Raw genomic sequence first — 9,701 nt, 5'->3', positions numbered from 1 at the left:
ATATTATTTTAATGTTCTTTACTTATCTTTATACATAACTATATATATAATTATATATATAACTATATATATATATATATTAAATCTTATTTAAAAAATATGGTGCCCCCTTCGCTGTTGTGCCCTGTGCGGTCACCAACGCTGCCCAACAGCAAGGCCGGCCCTGTAGCTAGCTAGTAGTGCGTATATTTATATGAATGGACGACTAAGGCTAATTAAACTTTTTAAGTTGGAGTAGATATGTAGTACTTGAAAGACAAAGTGTACGTCAAACTCTCTAGTTGATCGGATAAGAACTATAAACAGTTACAGAAAAGAAGCGGGTGAGGAAATGAGAGAAGCTTCTAGGGTTGTGAGCAGCTAGAAGTTGATCTGAGTAATTAATCATCATCATCTGGTTGTTGATATATTGATATGCAGCATGGTTCAGGGATTCTGACTTAGCAGAGTTGAGCCAAGCTCCCACAGAACCTAACGACTTTTTAAGATTTGGACTAAATACTGTTTAGTCATTGAGATTTTGACCATAAAACACTTCAGTCCCTGACCTTTTAATTTCACACGTTTAGTCCATGTACTTCAAAATTTCAGACCAATAGGTCCTTGCAGTCTAAAAGTCGCGGCGAAATGTCTATTATGCCCTCAGTTCTTTTTTTTAAAATAAATTTATTCCTTTCTCTTTTTTTATTTATTCTTTTTTCTTTATTTTATTTATTTTTTTTTTTCAGAAAGAAAGAAAGGGAAAAAAAATTCCTTTTCCAAATAAAATAAATAAATTATTTGATTAAAAAAAAAGAACTTTGGGCATAATAGACATTTCGCCGCAACTTTTAGACGGTAAGGACCTATTGGTCTGAAATTTTGAAGTACAGGGACTAAACGTGTGAAATTAGAAGGTCAGAGATTGAAGTAATTTATGATCAAAACCTCAAGGACTAAAAAGTATTTAGTCCTTAAGATTTATAGTATCCCTAGTCACCCAGTAAAGAAATGGCAAGAGTCTGAACTTTTGCTGTGAGATTTAGTCCGTCTATCACAAAAGTGAGTCCTCACTCAGGAGAGCCTAAAGCCTTGAACCTTTCTGTTTGAATGCTGAGAAATGATAGAAAAAATAGATTCTGGGACTTAAGCTGAAATTCAGGGTAAGTAAGCTGAACTAATAATGCATGCCATCTGTTGGCGTTACACCCTAGAGAACATGGATAACAACTCTCTAATCCCTAAACCATTAGACTTGGACTATCTACAGAATGTGAGATAACAACTCCCAACATTTAATTTAAGCGCCATTGCATATCAAGCTGACATATCATCCATAAAACAGGTTACGATCTTGGGTGAGCTCCATATATGAAGGTGTCATATCCTTGTCCACTCCACTGTGTCTGATCTACCTAGTTCTGCTGGGCAAGAAGTTGCTGCGGGTAAGGCCAGAAGACTGCTGGTACGGCGGATCAGGGTTAAAAGAATTAAAAGAATTGTTAACTTGAATGATCGCAAAGAGGTGATTTTCTCCCTGAATTTTGTCTGTATATCATTCCCCCTTCGGTTTTGAGTTGTTATATCATATCGTGGTGTACATTTTCTATAGAAGTCTTTCTTTTTATGGTCAGCAAGCCATAGATGTCTTCTTGGTACCTTTGATATGGATAGTGGACTGGAATTCAGAAGCCTTGCTAGGGTAGTTGGAATAGTTTTTATATATTAACAAATGTCCTTTATATTTGAATCTCATGACATATTGCAACTGCAATGGTTAAGGTTATCATCAGTGGAAACTACTCACATTGGTGTTATTTAGATTAACCTCGCCTGAATTTCCTTGTGTATTTGGGTGGGTGGGGCACATGGAGAACAATAAAAAGTGTTGGACCTGTGGAACAAGACAATTTGTGAGCCTGGTACTGAGCTCTCTTATGCAATAGTGGGTATCAAGATTTTGGTGTCCACCAAGGACAGGTACATTAATCAAGAATTTCCGGTTATGTGCTTTGATGTCGCCTAGGGGAAAAGAAAATGGACAGAAGTCAATTCCTTGTTGGAAGGTAAGCATTTCCTTTCCAAGACAGGGCTTTAGTCCTCGACTTGGAAGGTAATACCCATGTCATGTTTTCTTATTGGGAGGACGTCCTTGATATACAAGTCCATCAGCCTGTTAGTAAAGCATGACAAAAGTATTGAGATCTCTCACCACCAATATCTAGGAATCAAATATTAGTTGAGGAGCTTAATGACTGCTGCTGAAGATGGGTTCAGTGCGCCAAAGTCATTTGGTTTTTTCTATCTAGGTCATCAACAAATCTGCTTTGTCAATTCATGGCTGTCCAAACAATTCGAGAGGGTGGTCCTTGTGATTTTCAGACTGTCTTGTTGTCATAGTATTTAGGATTTGAATCTAGCATTACATTTAATGGACTAGTAAGGGTTTAGAAGCTGCTTAATTGGAAACCTAATTAGATATGCTTGATTCTTTTCCTTTATAATTGGAAGCAAGAAATTGGATAGGATTTGTTCTTTTCCTTTTTGATAAAAGAATGGAAGCCAATATGTTATTCCACTGCAAAAGCAAAAAAAAAAAAAGGTTAAAATCTAATAGATTTAATCTACTCAACTCTGATTGCCCTAAGGACTTCTCTCTTCAGTTTCATGTTATAAGTGTTTTCATATTAAAAAATAATAATAATAATAATCAACTCATTGATCCAACGCCTCACACCTTTTGTGAGTCTTGTGAGCATTTCAAATGCATTGTGGCTATGTGCATATATGAGGGGTCACAAATGTTTACAATTCACACAATTAAGTGAATTTCTCATGAATCATTGAACTTCATTCATATAACATGAGACCATATATATATAAGAAATGAGAATAAGATCGATCATAGATATGAATTCCACAAAGTAGAAATACAATAAGGGTTAATGTAGATGCATGTTGAGAATGTAAAATTGCAGTTAATTATCATACAAGGCTGCAATAATGGTCAAAGAATTGACAATAATGTTCAAAAAAATTGACAATTAATACATGAATTCAAGATATTGGAGGAAAACTAATTAGTGAATCCCTGGTAAGAAAAAAACAGAGTTCAGAGTACTAGATAAAAAGCCAAAATGTTTACGTGTAGAGTGACTGTGTGCTCTATGATCAAAATCAATAAAGTATAATCAGAACTAACCCCCGCAGAAAACAACACCAGCCGGAGAATTCAAACTAAGTGTCAAATAGTTTTTACCTCTCTAAAGATGAAGGCGTTGTTTTTTGCTGTTCTGCTTTCTTCTCCTTTATATATATATTTTTTCAATTTCTTTTTGGCGGTTTCTTCTTCTTTTCTCTTTGATTTTTGACTTTTAGCGTTTTGATATTCCCACCCAAATTCTTCTTCATATTCCTTTTTGTCTTTCCTTTCTGGGTTTGCTTCTTTCTTCTGGGTTTGCTTCGCGTCTTGTGTTCTTCCTCATCTTCGTCTTCCCGAAGGTAAAATCAAATTTAGATTTCGGATTTTTGTGTTGAAAAAATTGGGATTTTTGTTCTTCAGCGTTTCATTCTTTTTCTTCTTTACTCTTTAATGCTTCAGCTGCTTCTTCTTCTTCATTATTATTATTGATGGATCTATTTCCTTTTTACTCTCAGGGGTAAGCATGGCCCTGCACTCAGGGACGGATCGTTTTTCACCACCATTGTCGACTCTTCATCATCATCATCCTAATCGCCTGAGAGGTAAGACAAAGTTATTTGAATTGGCCGGGTTCTTACTTCTTAGTATTTGATTTTTGATTATTTGTTTCTAGCTCAGTTTAGTAGGCTTGGAAATTAGCCGACTTTAGTATATACACTAGGTCACTAGCATACATGCCCGTGCGTTGCTGCTGGTTTTGAAACGAACTGTGCAAGTTTTGAAAGATAGAAAATTTAGTTCATATATATAATACAACTGCTGTTAAAACAGCTTCTCAAAAATATATCCATTCATGCTCCATATCAGGAGCTAACATTACCATTAATATAGATATTTTGGTAATGTTCAAATATATATTACAAATGCTGTTAAAACAGCTTCTCCAAAATACAGAGATCTACTTATAGGCTAAGCTAGTGGCTATATCAAAAGTGACATCAGATGCTGAGAGATTGTTAGCCTAGTGATGATTAGCTGTGGAGGTTGTCCAAAAAGTTGCTGCCGATGACAAATTCTGTCAACCGGGTACCGACCAAAGTTGGTCAGCTTCCCAAATCTGCAACCGAAACCGAGCCGCCGTCGTCGGTTACCGACATATCGGTATACCGAATTTCAGCTCAAATTCGGAGAATTTGCGAGATCTTGACATTAGGCTCCGCCACCAAGATAACACCGATCACAGTCTTGATCACACTTTCCTCCATCTGCAAGCCCTAATTGAAATTAGAAACACGGAGCTCTTCCTCTAGTTTACCTTAATCTCTTCCTCCAGATTACCTCAATTTCCATCGTCATCATTCTGGGTCTGATTGGGAGGGATATTACAAATTGGGTCAGAAGGGAATCGAGTTGGGTTTTGGGGATTGGATTGAAAATTAAGGTTATTGATCGATTTGAAGAAGAAATTGAATCATGAAATTGGGGGTTTTGGTGTTGAATTGAATTGAGATCTTGTGGCTGTGATTTATATACTAAAAAGAAGAAGATGATGGGGGACGTGGAACTTTGCAGGTTGCGAGTTGTGTGGCAATCAAACAAAAAGAAGAAGATGATGATGGAACTGATAAAGAAGAAGACGGTGATAGAACTAGAACTAAGAAGTGGAAGAGGAAAGAAGATGAGAAAATAAAGTGAAAGAAAAAAAACGATGAATGAGGGTAGATCCAGCTGAACTTGTTTTGTTTTAATTTTGTGGTGTATGAGGAAATAAATATAAAGTTTGTGCATATTATAGTAAGTGCAGCGTGTGCTCTAGTGGCTAAGAGGTGGAGATCTTGTGCAGGAGGTTAGGGGTTCGACTCCTATCTCTTGCCAAATTTTAAACATTTTGTTTGCTATTCGGTTGTCTATATATATATATATATATATATATATATATATATATATATACACAGTTAGTACAGTATACCGACGGTATGAGGATTTGCATACAGTAGCCGAGTCGAAGCGAGGTGGAGATCTTGTGCAGGACGTTAGGGGTTCGATTCCTATCTCTTGCCAAGTTTTAAACATTTTGTATGCTATTCGGTTGTATATGTATATATGGTCGGTACGATATACCGACGGTATGGAGATTTGCATACGGTTGCCGAGCTGAAGCAGACTTCTGGTAAGGCTCAGCGGAGCCGAAAAGTCAGTAAGCCGAATCTTCGGCCCAAATCGGTTCGGGCCGGCTCGAATTTAGGTTGCTTCGGCCCAAATTGCCAGCCCTAGTTTTTTCCATTTTCCTTTTGGATATTCTTAGAAAGGTACTATATATGATAGGCTGAAAACCAGATCGAGCTGCCACATCCCTTTCCTCTCACTTCTTAATTTGTTATGCTGCTCCCACCAATAGGACTTGCCGGTCCAAATATTAGTACCTTAGGGCAACTACAACAAGGAGGCCCTATACCAGAACTTGGACAATTATAGGACTTCTGTTCTCCAACGAGGCTTTTTAGGAGGTGCTAAAACTGGTTTTATAGGACTAGGGCTCATCCCAAGTCTCATATTTGAGACTTATTCAGTTCCAAGACCCGTGCACTGTTCATTGGGGCCACAACACTGGTCGTATCAGCCTAAGTCAGGACGCAACGCGCTGGGCAGGAGGGAGAAGAAAGGAGACGCGCGCGTGGTGCGCTGGAGGAAGAAGAAAGCTAATTTTCAGCTGCTCTGCTGGGCCCTGCCTGATGACGCTGTCCCCTGCCCAACGTGGTGTATTGTGCCACGGTCACGAGAAGGACGGCTCAGATCTGTCCATTTTGAATATGGACGGCACTGATGTCGTCCCAATTTTTTTTTTTTAACTGTAACGGTTATATATTTAATCCGAGGGTTCAGATTGGAGGAGCAAAAATGATCAACGACTCTTGTTAAATCGAGGGTTATTAATTCCATTTTTAACCAAAAAAATGAAAAAAAAATTATCAGAAATGATAAGAATAATGTTTACATTTTATGATAAAATTAAAATTAATATTTTTACCTTATTTAATTAAATTAACATATTTTTAATATAATATTCATAAACATTATACTCATATACTATTTTAATCAAGAATAGTGAAAATAGCACCCCCATATAGCACCTCATTGTTGGAGATGAGAATGAGTCCTATATGAATAGTGCAATAAGGGGGTGCTAAAATGAGAATAGCACCCCCAAATAGAACCAATGGTTGGAGTTGCCTTTATGTTATTCATGTATTTGTCACACATTTTCTCGCCCTTCTATCTAGAACATACTGTACCTGCAAATTGCGCGCTTGTGCGATCGTCATTGTGCTGGTTTACTAAACTGAACCATAAGCTAGCCTCTTCTCAGGGCCTGCCTTGCCTATGGGCACTATAGGCGATGGCCCAGGGCCCAACATATTGGGGGGGGGGGGGGGCACCAGATTTCAACCATAAGATTTAATATTTAATTATATATAATTAATTAATTATGTATGTATAAAGTGGGACGTGTTAAAAAAAAATAAAAATTTCTGATTTCTAGACGCGTAATCGCGTCTTTACTTCTCATTCTTCTTCTTTTTCCAATGCCCAACGGGAACAAAATTGATTATCAATCGTCTCTTGCTCTCTCCCAAGTCCTAAACCTTGAAACCCTACAAATTTTTTCTTTAAATTGGTTTCAATGGTTTCACAATTCTTCAGTTCATTCTCATCCATCACCCAATCTTTCTCCTATCTATGTTTTTGTTATCCTATGGTGATCATATGAATTTTTTAGCTTTCGATCGATGTAGGCTGAGGTACAAATCAAAATAGGTATTGGGTGTTCTTCAAATCTTCAATTTTGATATCTAATTTTGATTGGTATTGGGTGTTCTTCAATTTTGATATCTAATTTTTATTTGTATTAGGTGTTCTTCAATTCAGGACCTGCCCTGCCGATGAGCACTCGTTCTGCAGCAGCCAAAGCATCGGATCCAGTATGCTTAGACGATTGAAGTGACGCTCATCTAATGACTAATGGTCAAGAAATTCTGTCCGGTAAGTGCAGCTTCTTTTTGGTGTATTCTTTAGTTTCTCTCATATACTATTCTAGTTATAGTCGGATGTGGTTATTGATTACTCAAAAATTTTACAGAACGACTTGAATCCAATTTACAAGTTTTCATTTTATTTTCTCCATGGACTTCTTGATGATGAATTATTCTGGCAATTGGCAATTGAGTAACCATTGAACATTAGATATCAAAATTGAAGAACACCCAATTTTGATTTCTAACAACCTGCTCATTCATTGGTTTTCACTTTTCAATATTAGGTGCAATTAGAAGTTGGATTTGCAAGTCGATCAGTCTCGATCAGAAAAGAAAAAACAAGAAGGAAAAAAAGCTTATTCCAGATTTCCAGGTTTTATTGTTCTATGCTAAAGTATTTTAACCATTGAAAGAAACATGTTGGTAAATGTTGACTATGAGAAGATAATTGATGATTTTGCTTCAAGAAATGCAAGAATGCATTATTTTAGATGATTTGTAATTTTTTTTATATGGGGTTTTAGTTTTATGTCCCCACTATTGTATAATGTTTCTTTATATAATAAAATCGGCGTGGAGATGAGCTGCCTAACTTGACTGGGTTCCAAACTCCTACAAAAAGAATTTAGAATATGACATTTTGTAAGAATCATTACATGTTCATTTAAGCTAGTTGGACACACACAAAAAATTTCACCCAAAACATCAAAAAGCTGAGGACCGGCCCTGCCTCTTCTTCACACAAGCATGGTCATGATCAGCAGCAATTATCCAAGAACAAAGATAAAGACATCCTTTTTTGTGGTTGTAGTTGGCTTTGAATATAGAGCTTTTTGGCTCCCTGTGTCAGGTCCATGTTGCAGTTAGGTTATGTACGTTGTTTGTTATCAATAATAGCAGGCATTATTCTTGTCGGAAGTTGCAAGATCGGAGTAAATGAGAGCATGCAATTATGTGGTACTTCATACTTGTATACAACTATACAGATATCCATTTTTGTTTTTGCATGAATGAATGAGGACTCAGGTATCTTTAAAATGATGTCCTCTCCTTGCTTTTCGTTTTTTGGCAAAGCCTATCCTTGATTTTAAGGTGCCATATAATGTGTCATAGTCTTGAGCCGGCAGTGATCTATAAAGAGGAAAGTTACATATTGTTCGGTACTAGAAAGAACCGGAGGATATATGTGATGCTAGCTCTTCATAGTGCAAGACAGGCTAGGCTATTGAGTTTCACCACCAATGGTGGAACAACTGGGCAATTCTTCAACTTTCCATGTCTCAAAGTCGGTGACTTCTGCGGTGAAGAGCTCCTCATGTGGTTTATTGACTTTCACTCTTCGTCTAATCTTCCCATATCAACCAGCAGCTCTACCATACAACTAGGTTATACACTTATACTCACAAGAGTGGAGGACTTGGGCAACTAATATCATACAAGCAGCGTGGCACCATTATAGTCAGAAGAAGCTTGAAGAGGCAGCTGGTACTAGCTAGCTCTCCAAGTCTAGGCTCCACCATCCATGTCTCACTCTTCGCTGCTACAGTAGTAATGGTACGTGGAGAGCACCCATACAGCCTGCGCTAACCCGGAAGCCTACAAAATAGGTTCTCTGATCGATTATATAGGTGATTCTTTTGTGTAAAATGACTAAAATCTAATGTGTCATGAAACCACTTGAGCATAAAAAATTAATGTTCATAGGCTGCTAAAGACTTTCGATTTCTCAATTCACGGGGCCATGGCCTGTAACTACCTTGCACCTAGCTAACTAATCCAAATTTTAAAAAAAATTACTGGAAAGTGCACAAAGTTCATATAACCATGTGAGCTAGCTAGTAGTACTTGATTAAGAACTAGAATTGAGGGCAATGCTAAATTGTGCAGCACTTGAACATTGTGGATATATAGGTTCACAATTTTTAGCTTGAAGCACAAGACAGACACTCACATAAGTACATAACCTGGAGTGAAGGATCAAGATCAATCGTGTGGTGGTCTAGGAACAGTGACGGACAATAAGAAGCACTCTTTCGAACATAGTGTCACCAAAAGTTCAGCATTTTCCTTACATTACCCTATAAATAGTGTTAGACAAAAACAATTAAACACCTAGGAGAGTAATTAAAGTCAGACCCTCTCCAATTTAGAACATTTCTATTTAAAAGAAAAAAGTTTCCTTTAACCTAGTGAAGAGCCGTCTAGTTTTATTTTTAAAGAGCTTTTTTTTGTCCCACAAAGAATCAGATAGCCCATAACCTAGTGAAGTAGTACCAATTGCATTTGGGTGCGGCTATTGCCATCCTTCCATTTTTTTTGTTCATCTTATTTGCTTATTACACCCTACATTTTAATTTCAATTATTAAATTTACTTATCTAACCCATTTATCTTTTCAGAAATATCCTTATATGACATATTCAATTAAAAAAGATTTTTTTTTAACGAAATCTCTCATTTAATTTGTATCAATAAAAAATTAAAATATATTAAAGTTTTCTGATAAAATCATAATCTGATTTACTTTCATTTAAATTTTTTTTTTCT

At 36.7% G+C, this 9,701-nt stretch overlaps 1 long non-coding RNA gene across 1 annotated transcript; it reads left to right on the top strand.

Annotated features, from left to right (window-relative positions):
* The first annotated feature begins 6,740 nt into the window (after positions 1-6,740).
* LOC112187741 lies at positions 6,741-7,631 on the top strand. The gene is made up of 3 exons (XR_005806865.1): positions 6,741-6,937; positions 7,033-7,162; positions 7,440-7,631. It is a non-coding gene; the product is annotated as an uncharacterized LOC112187741 (long non-coding RNA).
* Positions 7,632-9,701: the final 2,070 nt, after the last annotated feature.

The sequence above is a fragment of the Rosa chinensis genome, chromosome 1 (assembly GCF_002994745.2).
Source record: "Rosa chinensis cultivar Old Blush chromosome 1, RchiOBHm-V2, whole genome shotgun sequence".
Taxonomy (NCBI): domain Eukaryota; kingdom Viridiplantae; phylum Streptophyta; class Magnoliopsida; order Rosales; family Rosaceae; genus Rosa; species Rosa chinensis.
Note: the sequence above shows the minus strand (reverse complement) of the source record. Positions and strands in the feature narration are given on the sequence as shown.